At 59.0% G+C, this 12,305-nt stretch overlaps 1 protein-coding gene across 1 annotated transcript in view; it reads right to left on the reverse strand.

Moving 5' to 3' along the window:
- Nucleotides 1-4,902, reverse strand: part of CSNK1G2 (casein kinase 1 gamma 2) — a 29,936-nt gene extending 25,034 nt beyond the window's left edge. Inside the window, exon 1 of the mRNA XM_063109521.1 lies at nucleotides 4,688-4,902. The gene's annotated coding sequence lies outside the window, so the exon portion shown is untranslated. The remainder of the gene's footprint in view (nucleotides 1-4,687) is intronic.
- Between the last annotated feature and the right edge of the window lie 7,403 nt (nucleotides 4,903-12,305).

Raw genomic sequence — 12,305 nt, forward strand, 5'->3', positions numbered from 1 at the left:
TAAAATTCCGGGCCACATGAAGTAATCCACTGCATCTATTTCTGCCTTTAGACAGTCATCCATCGACAGCCCCAGGGCTGCTGCTGATCCCCAGTAACCCAGGTAGCCCAGGACCACCGTGGGGGCCATCGGGCCCTGTCCCCAGGTTCCCCAGCCCGCCCTCCTCCTGCGGGCTGGGCCGTGGCCACTCTTCTGGTCCTTGGTTCTGGAGGTGGAAGCAGCCAGCTCTGGATGAGAGCACTGGGTGGTGACTGACGCTGCGCCCCGGGGGTCAGGCCAGCCAGACTGGCATCCACTGGCGGAGGCCCCGAGGCCACCCACCCAGCCCTATCCCGTCCTGCTGCAGCCAATCCTCTGCCCCTGTGCCGTGCCCTGGGGGCCTTGCTTTTCTCCTCCAACACACTTTTGGAATTTAAGTAGAGAAACTTTAAGAGGAGACTTAGCATCCCAGGTCTGGCGTGCTGGCCAACTGGAACCTAAAACCATCTCAGCTTGCGGGGAGGTTACTGAACCTTCCCAAGGAGCGCAGGCCCAAATGGGCGGGAGGGGGCTTCGAGGAGCGGCCCTGGGCTGCCCTCTGAGGGTCAGCAGGGGATGCACCAGGGGAGGCAACCCAAGCAGGGGGCTGCCTTGTCAGGGCCCAGAGCACAGCTTTTTCCCGAGCACAGGGAGCCACTCGGGACTTCTGAGCAAGGAGATGTGCCACTGTTTACACCTTCTCTGAGGGCACCTCAGAAGCCCTGAGAGGGACCCCACGCCAGATACCCAACCACCCCAGGGGCTTTGCTTGAGCAGAAAGCTGAAGCTCCACACTGCCCTGGCGCCCACTAATGCAGCTCAGACTGGCGGCCCTGCCCTCGGCTGGTCCCACCTGCAACAGGGTCCCAGCTCCTCAGGGACAAGCACAGGTACATGCAAGACCTCTGAGAAGAGGTAGTGGTGAGGGGGCACTGGACAAGAGGAGAAGGCGCCAGGTTGAGCCTGAGACACTTAGAATCCAGGGCAGTCTGCCAAAGACAGGCCACTGGGGGCAGCACGGGAAGATCCTACCTTGTGGCTCTCAGGCAGGGCTCTCTTACTCCACCCCAGAAGCCATGCCTGCGACATCCGTGCCCTTGCTCTGTCCAGGATGGCGTCTCCCAGCTGGTGACAAAGTGCAGTGGGTGGGGGCAGACGCAGAAGCGGAGAAGGAGCAGGTGGGTGCCCCTTTATAGGAGGGTCAGGGCAGGAGGAGAGACAGGTGGGAGCCACCCTGGGGCCCTGCTCAGGGTCCCGCCCCCACCTGAGTGTCAGGCCCCAGAGAGGATTTTGTCAGATGACAGGGCCAGGCAAACCAATGTCAGCTGGCAGCCTCTGCTCACAGAAGCGGGTCTGAGGAAGTCACTGAAACGCTCCAGGTACGCTTCTCTGCATTTCAGGAGCCAGTGGAGACCTACTAACACCTCACCTTGAGGTCCAGCCCAGCCTCAGGCCTAACATGTGTCTGAGCCCCAGCCAGGGCAGAGAGTAGGATCCACTTTCTAGACAAGTCCACCTATGCAGACAGCTGCACCTGAACGTGGATAAGGTGGCACAGGCATGGGCCCCTGGACCAGGAGCACAGGAGCTGAGGCAGATGCGTCCTCGCAGCAGGGCAGGTCCAGTTGGCCACAGCTGGGCTTCCCACGTCACTGCCCCTCCTGGCTGGCTCTGTGGGTCATGAAGTGCACAGCATGGGGCTCGCCCTCCATCAACCCAGTTCCTCCTCTCCTCAAGCAGGTCACTTAGGCCTCGACTTCCTCATCTGTAAAGTGGGGCTACTCCACTCACTTCACCGGAGGTCACCCAGCAGAGGTCCCAAAGAAGCTCTGGAATGAGGAAGGAATCAGACACTGAGCTACCCAATTTAGGGGGGACCTCCCAGAACAGCCGGGCCTCTGCTCAGACGCCTCTGTTCAGGCAAGCATGGTGACTCCGTCTGTTCGGTTCACTGCTGGGTGCCTCATGCCTAGATGTGTGCCAGCACCAGCAGATACTTAACAAATGTCGGTAGTAAGAACACACACAGACCAGCTGGACAGGCCTCTTCACCCTGATGCCCAGCTCAGGATGACGAGACCTCGATCCAGCGTGAGCACAGCCACCGAGCCCTAGTGGGACATCAAACACAAGGCTGATGGGTGGACAAAGCCCCTGCAACTGCCCCACCGCCACCACCACAACACTGATCAGTATTCCACAGACCAGGCCTCCTCCAGTGGGGCCCACCTGTCCCCCACTGATACTAACGTGCCAACGCTGCCCAAAGGACTGGAGGCCACAGCCCCTGCCTGTGCCGTGCTGGTGCTCAGTTCCAGCAGCACCCCCAGCCCTACCTCTCCTGCCTCCTCCTTGCCACCCACCCCATCCTCTGCCCAGCCTTGGTCTAGGCCTCGATGGACCACAAGCCCCTTGTGGAGGCAGGGGCTGCTCAAGTGGTGGCCTGGGGCAGCTCTGTGGGGACCCAGAGGGGACGGCAAAGGTATAACAGGACAGTCCTCTACAGAAGCCCCTAGGGCCTGCCTCCCAGGTGTGCACCGACCCACCCACAAGTTCCCACAGACACAAGTAACTCCATGTCGGTCTGGCATGCCACACGATTCCCAAATTAATTGCTGGCTTCCCAGGATGAGCAGGTAGGAAGACTTCCAATTAGAAACCCTCACCTACTTGCTGTGCAACCCAGAGGTAATCACCGCCTAATTAAAAAGGAGGAAAAGAAAAAAAGTAAAAAGAAACCCAAATCAGTAACTCAAAGAAACCTGCCTGCACTAAGTTCTGGTGGACAGCGCCACGGCCGGGCTGGCCTCCCGGACACGCCCAGAGCCCATGGCATCCCTTCGTCCCTCACTCTCTTCAGAGGAAGCACAGGAGATGGAAATCAGACAGGAAGCCTGGCACGGTAAGACCAGGCCTGTGGCTCAAAGACCACCACAGACCACCAGGGGGAGGGGGCAGAGGCAGCTCCTCCCAGACTTCACCCCTGTCTGCCCACTGCCCAGTCCTGCTGCAGACACAGCTGGCCTCTTTAGCCCCAGGTCTAGCCCTCCCCATCGGGACCCCCAGCTCGCCCCCACGCAGCCGTCCTGCTCCTCCCCTGGGGGGCTGACCAAGGCATCCGAGGGCCTGGAGACTGCAGGCAGGCGTGTGCGTGCCTGCACGAGCTGCTGGGAAACCGTCAGCCAGCACCGCCCAGCACGCAGACACGGGAACACAAAAACGAACTGCCGCGGACTACCGCCAACTTCCCCCTTGCAAACCTGCGGCGGCGCTCACTCTGTTCCCTTCCCTGAGGCCCCCGGGTCAGGCAGGGAGCCCTGGCACCTCCAGCTGCCACCCCCACAGCCCCTTCCCTGTGGCTTCCCCCAGAATGCAGCCTTTGTACCGCCCCAGTCATCTCTCACACCCACGAGCCACCAGGGCCTCTGGGGGCCGGGAGACACCACAGGAGGCTCCTGCGTGTGCCGGGGCTGGGTTTGGACGACCATCCCAACGTGCAGTCGCTGGCCCAGGCCTGGGCTCCCCTGTGGAGGGGATGGGGAGAAAACGGAGGACTCCACCTCCACACACAACCCTCCAGGGCTGTTTTCCTGCAAACAATGCCATCCGGAGGCCATGGGAATCGAGAACCAGCTGCCCCCAAGGCCGGCCTGGCCCAGAACGCAACAATCCCGGAACATCCTCTCGCTCCCACCCCTCAACGGGAGAGCCTTCCCCCAAGAAAGTTGGGGGAGAGGGCCAGGGCGGGATCAGTGTGGGCGCCGCGGGCCCGCTCAGACATCTCACCCTCCCTCCCTGATCCGTGTGTTTCCGGAAAACAAAGCCGGGGGCCCGAGCGGAAGGGGGAGGGCTGAGCCGGCAGTTCCCAAGCAGCACCGCAACAAGTCCCACCAGATGAGACCCCCTGCCTCGACCCAAGTCCCCTGATCTCCCCTCAAGAACTTCAGGACCACAAAGTGGGGAGGGGGACATGGCAGCGTGGGGAGAGGCTGGGGGCCAGGCAAAGACAAGAGAGACTATGGGACAAGATGCGCGTGGGGCCTCAGGACAGAGAGTGGGGGTGGGGGGTGCACAGGTGAGTGGGCGGTGAGTGGCCTTGAACACTGGGGAGGCAGCAGAGAGGGCAGGTTGGGTGAGGACTAAAGGGTCGGGGGAGGGCAGCGGGGTCGGGGTGTGGGGGTCACTGGGGAACGCCAGGATCTGCAGCCCGGGCTCAGTGGGTCCAGGGACTGGAGTGTGGGGGCCACTGGGGCAGTGGGGGCCTCAGTGTGGGGGTCAGCGGGATGTAGGAAGGCGCCGGGGTCTGAAGTGTGGGGGTCACCAGGGACTGCCGGGATCAGGGGGGCAGGGTCTTGTGTAGGGGTCACTGGGACTGTAGGGACCCGAGTGTGGGGGGCGCTGGGGTCCGGAGTGCGGGGTCAGCGGGGACAGGATTTGGAGTGTGGGGCTCACTGGAGTGGTGGGGACCTGAGCGTGGGAGTCGGCGGGGTGCAGGGCCGGAGTCGGCGTCCGGAACTTGGGGTCGTAGTCCAGGGAGCTGGGTCCGGGTCGGGGCCCGGGACGGAGTCGGGGGACGCCGGTTCCGGGACGTCGGGCTAGGGTCTGGGGCAAGGGGCGGGGCCGGCGGGGCGCAGGGTCTGGGTCGGGGTCCGGGCGCGCGCGTCGTTACCTGGGCTCCGCCGTGGCCGGGCCCGCGGGCGGCGCCGGGCGTCGGGCCGGCCTCAGCAGCGCGGCTCGGCCCCCCGCTCCGGGCCCCGCGGCCTCTCGTGCTCGGGCTCCGGCGTCTGCTCGGGCCCCCGCTCCGGCTCCCGCGCCGCCGGGGCCGGCCTCCGCATGGTGGGGCTCCGCCGCGCCCGCTCCGGGCCGCGCGCCTCACGCCGCCAGCGTCGGCCAGCGGGGGGCGGCGGCTGCGCGCGCCACTGCGCAGGCGCGCACGTCACAGCGCGGGGTGGGGCGGGCCCGGGCCGGCCGCTCGCGCGCCGCTTTGCGACAGCGGGCGGCGCCGTGCGACGGCCTCCACGCTTTGCGGCCGCTTTGTGGCCCGCTGCGCCGCTGCCCTCGGGGACCCCAGAGGCGCGTGGCCGCGGGGACGCGAGCGAGTGGGGAAGGGGTCCGGTGGCTTCCACACCCCCGGGGGGCGGGGCTTCCGCGACCCTATCGTCCCCGCCCTGCCGTCTCCATGGCGACGCGTGGCCGGTCGCCCCGGCGCCACCCTACCGCCGCGGCTGTGGCGTCACGGTCTCGCCATCTGACGTCACGGGCGGCGGCACCGCGGGCGGGGTCGGCGCGGGGCGGGCGGCCGGCTCGGAGGGAGCTGGTCTGGGCGCACGGGGTTCGCGCCCGGGTTCCCGGGGCACCGGGAAGCAACTCCAGGACGACTACCGGCGCCTGGTGGGCGGGGTCGGGGGGATCGTGACGTAAAAGGAGCGGAGGAGAGGGTCTCGGCGCAGGAAGTGAGCCGGACTCCGGGGCCCCCACGTCTGCAGCCGGTAATCCGGGACAACCGGTTAAGTGTACTGCTGGGCCTCCCATGCCAACCATGGGCCCTGCACGCACTTGGCGCTCGGTACGTGCAGCTTTCAAAGTGCGCGCTCGGGCATTGTCTGTCCGCCCCCCAGACGGAGGAGGACACCTGGGGACCGGGTGGCGTGCCCAGATATTGCACAGTGAGGCCAATTTACCCAGCATAGGCAAAGTCAAGGTACAGAAACGGTGGCCTCTCCACCTGCCCCACTGTACTCCCCAGGCAGGGGACGCTTCCAGAGTTGCAGGAGACACATGGCTACATGTGTAATAAGTGCCTGCGGTGGCTCGGAGAACAGGACGGTGAGCGGGACTCTAGGCGGCGGCTCCCGGGGAGTCCTCCGTCCGGGAAGGGGAGAAAGGCATGGCAGAGTGCCCGAGTGGAGGACGCCTTCGTTGGCTGGACGGTCAGGAAAGGCCGAACCCTAAAGGCAAAAAGCAAGATGCAGTAAGACTGGGAGGTTCTATGAGCTCCTGCTACAGTCCTGCCAACTGCAAACAGAGAGGGCTGCAAAGAAAAAACAGGGGAGAAGAATTCAGCCGGAGTGGCAAGGCTGAATGGCAGCGTTGCAGGGGCCAGCACCAGCCCGCTGAGACGGAGGTTGCCATGTGTTGTTCTGCAGCAGTCTGGCCTGGATCCTTGTCCTCCTCCTGTCCTTTGTGAAATGCCACTTCTTGAGGAAGCCCAAGCCCCGACCCTGTGATCCCGGCTCACTACATCACGATCCTGTCCTTCTGCAACAAAATGGAGTGTGTTTAACATCAGTCTCCTCCAACTGTGCCAGCACGAGGCCTGGCATACAGTAGGTGCTCAATCTGCCTGTGGTAGCCAAATGTGGTGAATGAGTGAATGAATAATCCCCACAGCCTTCGCAGAATTTGGGGGACTCGGGGTTTTGTTTCCTCAGACTTCCCGTTCTCTCCTGTTCTCTCCCACTCTTGATGTTGAGGAAAACCTGCTTTAAGGTACTTAACCCCTGGTGCAGGGGACACTGTGTACTCCCCTCCAAAGGTATTTGTCCCTTAAACCTGATTTACAGCCTTGACTCTACAAAAGGGTGGCTTGTGCAGCTAAAAGAATGCAGACAGTGAAGCCAAGGCTGGAGCTATGCCATCCAAATGCTGTGTGACTGTAGGTAGGTCACGCATCCTCTCTGGTCATCTGCATCATCCTCTGTAAGTTGGGGTTAACAATAGTCCCGTGGGTATATTGTGGGAACCCATGAACTAATAAATGAAAAACTGCCAAGCATAGGACCTTCAGCCTCAAACTCGTATTTCTCCCTAATCACTCTGGATCTTTGAAAATGCACATGGCCTTTCATGCATTCTCAGGTTTAACCCACTTCAAATGTTGTCCACATGTTCCTGATTCCTTTCAGCTTTAATCATGGGGATTAAGTCACTGGAAAAGCTGGGGGTGGGAAACAGCCCCTTTGGGGACCTTAATGTCCCAGCCTCCCAATCAACTCCAAACAGCTGTGAGTTTGGGGGAGGAGACAGGCGGCAGGAAGCCCCTTCATTTCTGTTCGTACACTGATAAGAGAGGCATGTCCAACTGTTGCCCCCTCCTTGAGGAGAGACCCCTAGGTCAGGGCTCGGGGCTGTGTCCTAGCGTCCAGTGCAGGCCCAGGCACAAGCAGGTGCCCTGGTTCCAATTTATCAAATTGTTTTTGTTTTTGTTTTTTTGTTTTCTTTTGGCAACTGGCTGGTACTGGAAACTGAACACTTGACCTTGGTGTTACAAGGCTGTACTCTAACCAACTGAGCTAACTGGCCACCCCCACCCCCAATTTATCAAATTGAATTGACTTAGCGCTTCCTGCAGCCAGGCCTCTCTCCCCACAAGGTAGGGATTCTAACTTGCCCATTCCCATTTTCCAGATATAGAAACTGAGGCTTAGAGACATAAAGTGAATTACCCACCATCTCCTGGATTAGAACCTCCAATACTGCTGCCTTTAACCATCAGGTAGCACTGCCTCCTGGTGTCATGCGTGATGGGGCCCAGCACCCTGCCCCACCCCAGTCCTAGTGGCTGTAGCAGAGGAGGGTGCTTGACCCAAGTCAGGGTGGGCACCATCTGCGCGTGACTGGTTGGGACAAGTCAGAGTTCTCTCTCTCTGGAAGTTGTGAGCTCCAGAGGGGAAACTGAGGCCAGAAGACACATGAGAGAGGCTGTAAGGGTCAGGGGTGGCAGCAGCCATGGAGAGATTGAGGCCTTGAGGGTGCAGCAGTGCCAGGGGGGAACCATCCGTCTCACAGGTCTCCCAACCCCTGAGAACAGCCCATAGCACCAAGATTAGGTCCCCAGCAACCAGGTCTGTACATGTGACCACCTGGACATCTCTGATTGGCCCAGGGTGAGCCAATCAGACCCTCCCCTGGGAACGTTGAGCACAGAGGAGACTGGTACATGTTTTATGTTGAATGCAAAGCAGGGGGCTGGCCGGTCAGCTAAGTGGTTGGATCACAGTCTTAACACCAAGGTCAGGGGTTCAGATATCCATATTGGCCTGCTGCCCACAAAAAAGAAAAACGTGAAGCAGATACAGTCCTCCACCATTGTTGGCCTCTGGGGCATCTGCCCTCCTATTTAGATATAGCACAGGGTGACCAACCATCCCAGTTTGCCCAGGTTTCCTGGGTGGGCTGTTGGAACTCCAGTGCTGAAATTGGGAAAGTCCTGGAAAACCAGGGTGACTTACTCATTCTGAATGTCGAGCATGTAATGTCCTGACAGGGAGCCTTTTTTTAAAAAAAACTTTTTGGGGGGGCTGACCGATGTCTCACTTGGGAGAGTGTGGTGTTGGTAACACCAAGGCCACGGGTTCGGATCCCTATGTAGGGATGGCCGGTTAGCTCACTTGGGAGAGCGTGGTGCTGACAACACCAAGTCAAGGGTTAAGATCCCCTTACCGGTCATCTTTTTAAAAAAATAGTAAAATAAAATAATAAATAAACTTTTGTGGGGGCAGCTGGCCAGTACAGGGATTCAAACCCTTGACCTTGGTGTTACCAGCACCATGCTTTCCCAAGTGAGCTGACTGGCCAGCCCCCGGAGTTCCTTTTATTTTTATTTATTTATTTTTTTAAAGATGACTGGTAAGGGGATCTTCACCCTTGACTTGGTGTGGTCAGCACCACACTCTCCTGAGTGAGCCACAGGCCGGCCCCCCAGAGCTCCCTTTACACCCACTCCCTGGGGCCAAGGCCTGGGCACAGTAGAGGTCTTAGAATGTGACTTTATTTGGAAACAGGGTTGCTGCAGATGTAATGTCTTAAATTAAGATGAGGTCATACTGAGGACTGGCCAGTTGGTTAAAGTACAGTGTTAATAACATAAAGGTCAATGGTTCAGATCCCCATAATGGCTACCCACAAAAAACATAAGATAAAGATGAGGTCACACTGGGTTGGAGTAGGCCTTAAATCCAGTGACTGCGTTCTTATTAGAAGAAGAGTTAGTATATACAAAGACAAAGAAGGAAAGCCATGTGAAGACAGAGACCGAGACTGAACGGACGTGACCACAAGCCAAGGGATGCTGGAAGCCCCAGAAGCTGGAAGGGGCAGGAAGGACCTCCCCTGGAGGCTTCAGTGGGAGTGTGGCCCTGATGACATTTTGCTCGTGGACTGTTATCCTCCAGAACTGTGACAGAAAAATATCTCTGTTGTTTTAAGCCACCCTGTTTGTGGTACTTTGTTACACCAGCCCCAGAAGATTGATACAGCCATGCAACAGTCCCATTTGGGATTCTGAATCAGGGTGTGTGATGCAGCTATTTCCAGCGTGGCTGTGGTCCTGCCTTCCTGCATCGTAGCGTCCCCTGCAAGGTGCCACTCAGTGGTCCTCCTGGCAACCTCTGCACTCGGTTGTAGTCCAACTCACAGTCTCCATCTAATACTGGGGGGCTCTCGGCTCCCGGCTGAGGCTCCCCAAAATCTGTCACCGAGTCCAAGTCCGGCTGCTTGCCCCCAGTGAAAGCAAATGACCCAAAAGTCAAATGTTAGTAAAAATGGAACCAGGTGTTATTCAGGAATCCTGGCGACCTGAGGAGAGGTGTTGGGCTAACCCATCTCCGCGGTAACCCTGAAGCAGTGGCCACACTAAAGCCGTCTTGAAGACGCAGGTCTACTGAGGGGTTTTTTTTTTTTTAAAAAGATGACCGGTAAGGGGATCTTAACCCTTGACTTGGTGTTGTCAGCACCACACTCAGCCAGTGAGCGAACCGGCCATCCGTATATGGGATCCGAACCCAGGGCCTTGGTGTTATCAGCACCGCACTCTACCGAGTGAGCCACGGGCCAGCCCTCTCAATCAGACTTTTAAGAAAACTACATCAATTTTTCCAATTCAGTTGCCGCTCTTGATTTCTGTCAATAATAATTTTGTTAAATTTTGCAGCTAAGACAGTGGTTCTCCACCAGGGTCCACGGTTCAACCCCTGTACTAGCCATCCTTCAAAAAAAAGAAAGGAATTTTAAAAACAGGGGTTCTCAATGGGGGTTGATGCTGCCCCCAGGGGACACTGGGCAATGTCTGGGGACATTTGTGGTTGTCACGACTGGGGGTGCTGCTGGCATGGAGTGGGTGGAGGCCAGGGATGCTGTTCAGCACCTGCAGTGCCCAGGACGCCCCGCCACTGAGAGTGATCTGGCCTCCTGATGTCAACAGTGCTCAGGGAGAGAGATCCTGAGCTAAAGGAGTCTGGCAAGAAGCAAGCAGGACCACCCTCCTGCCCTGTGGCCATCCTGTCACCATTGGTGATCTGTCTCTGCTCCTGACCATGATCAGGGCCTCTACTCCTGGAGCCCTCTTGCAGGAATAGCTACAGCAGTTTCCTCTCCCTTCTGGATCATTCCATCAGCAACAGAGCTGTTGTCACTTTCTCACTGAAGCATCCTTGCTCAGCCCACCCCTCCCTCCAGTGATAGCTCACACCTCCCCCTTACAGGAAACCTGTCCAAATCCTCTCCAAGCCCCTCAGCCACCGTCCCCACCCTGCCAGGCCCCTGGTCCAGCCTCAGCAGGGCCCGGCCAGCGACTGCTCCCTCCAGGCATCCCTGATTTTCCTCCTACTCCACAGCTGGCTGCTCCTCCCACCCCTTGGTGGCTCTCCCATAGTGAGCTGAGTGGTGGCCCTCCAAAAAGGTACATCCTGGAACCTGGGACCTTATTCAGAACAAGGGTCTTCACAGATATAATTAAGGATTTTCTAATGAAATCATCCTGGATCATCTGGTGAGCCCCAAATCCAATGATTAGTGTCCTTATGAGAAGAAAAAAGAGCATCCTTGTGGGATGTCTGTGTCTTTGTCACCGACAGACCCCCACCCTCCTGCCCCTGTGCCCCTCCCACCAGGCTTTCTGTTGTAAGATCCCCTTTTTATTTGAGCTTCTTTGATGGTTACTTTTTCTTCATGGCCAATGACGTTGGTTTTACACTTTTCTGCAAATTTCCTTTTCAAATAAAAAACACTGAGCATGAAGGAAACTGCACCGTGGTGGCGTGTGTGTGACGTGACATGAAGAGCGAGGCTAGCCCGGGGGTGGGAGGTCCCTGCCCCGAACTCCCTCCCCGTGCACAGGGAGGGCTGGGCCCCCACTGTCGACAGGATCCATGCAGGGCGCCAGGGAGATGTTGGGCAGAGGGGGCACAGGGCAGGGCCACCTCGTGGCCGGATGCAGCCCAGGTGCACAGGCTCACCTGGCTTTAACCCGACAGAAGCCACGTGCTGGGGGATCCCTCGCTAGGCAGTCAGCCAGGGAGAAACACACACGCAGCACGCAGCGCCCTCGCTCGGTCTGATGCAGAAAGAGAATTTACTTCCAGAATATTTTCACATAACAAAAACCAGCACAATGCCATGAGGGTGCACAACACGGCGGGGCGGGGTGGGGGCTGCTGGCGAACCCAGACGCTCTTCCCGCACCCAGCTCATTGCCTCAACCTTGCTCTGTGTGGGGGCAGGAGGTGGGCTGGAGCGTAGCTGAGGACCCGGGGGTCCCCAGGCTTGGATCTGCAGCCCCGCGGGTTCTCCACCTGGGCTGCCTGCCAGTTGGGAAGACATCCCTGTGTGGTCGGTCGGTGCTGGGGAGGGGGTACCTGTCCTCCAGGAGGGGCAGCTACCGGGGTGCCCACAAGGGCGTGGCCAGCGGGTGGGGAACGGCTGCTGAGGGAGCGTTTGTTTCTGGCCCAACCATTATCAAAGGGGCTGCGGGAATCCCCGCGGAATGTGTTCCAGCTCTTCCGACAAAGACAAGACCGCCTCAGTGGCAGTGACAGGATGGGAGGGGAGAAGAGAGGGGCCATTTGCTGAAGTTCCTCGATAAGGCACAGAGATGCGTCACGTCTTGTTTCTTCGTAAAAGGTCATTCTTGGAGGGCTCCTGCCTCCTGGGAAACTGTCTCTGCTTCCTGCAGACTGAGAAGGATCCCATCGCCCAGGCAGAAGCGTCCAGTCCCCGGTGTCACTGTCCAGTGCTGGTGTACACGTGGCCTGCGGACGCTCTGCATCTTCCTCTACGTTTGCTTGGTCTGGGGGGGGGGCCATGTTCCCCGCCTGGCCCCTCTCTCCTCCAGCAAAGGAACCGGGTCTTGGATCTCGGGGAGCAGAGGTTGTGCCCAAGGTCCCTGGTTCGAGGAGGGGACCATCTCTGGTAACCACACCAGCTGATGGAGTTCCTGAATCTCTCGGTTATGGGGGAAGAGAGGTGGGGAGGAAGGCTGGGGGCCGGGGAGACACACAGATCATGGTCGA

The sequence above is a fragment of the Cynocephalus volans genome, chromosome 10 (assembly GCF_027409185.1).
Source record: "Cynocephalus volans isolate mCynVol1 chromosome 10, mCynVol1.pri, whole genome shotgun sequence".
In the NCBI taxonomy this organism is placed as follows: domain Eukaryota; kingdom Metazoa; phylum Chordata; class Mammalia; order Dermoptera; family Cynocephalidae; genus Cynocephalus; species Cynocephalus volans.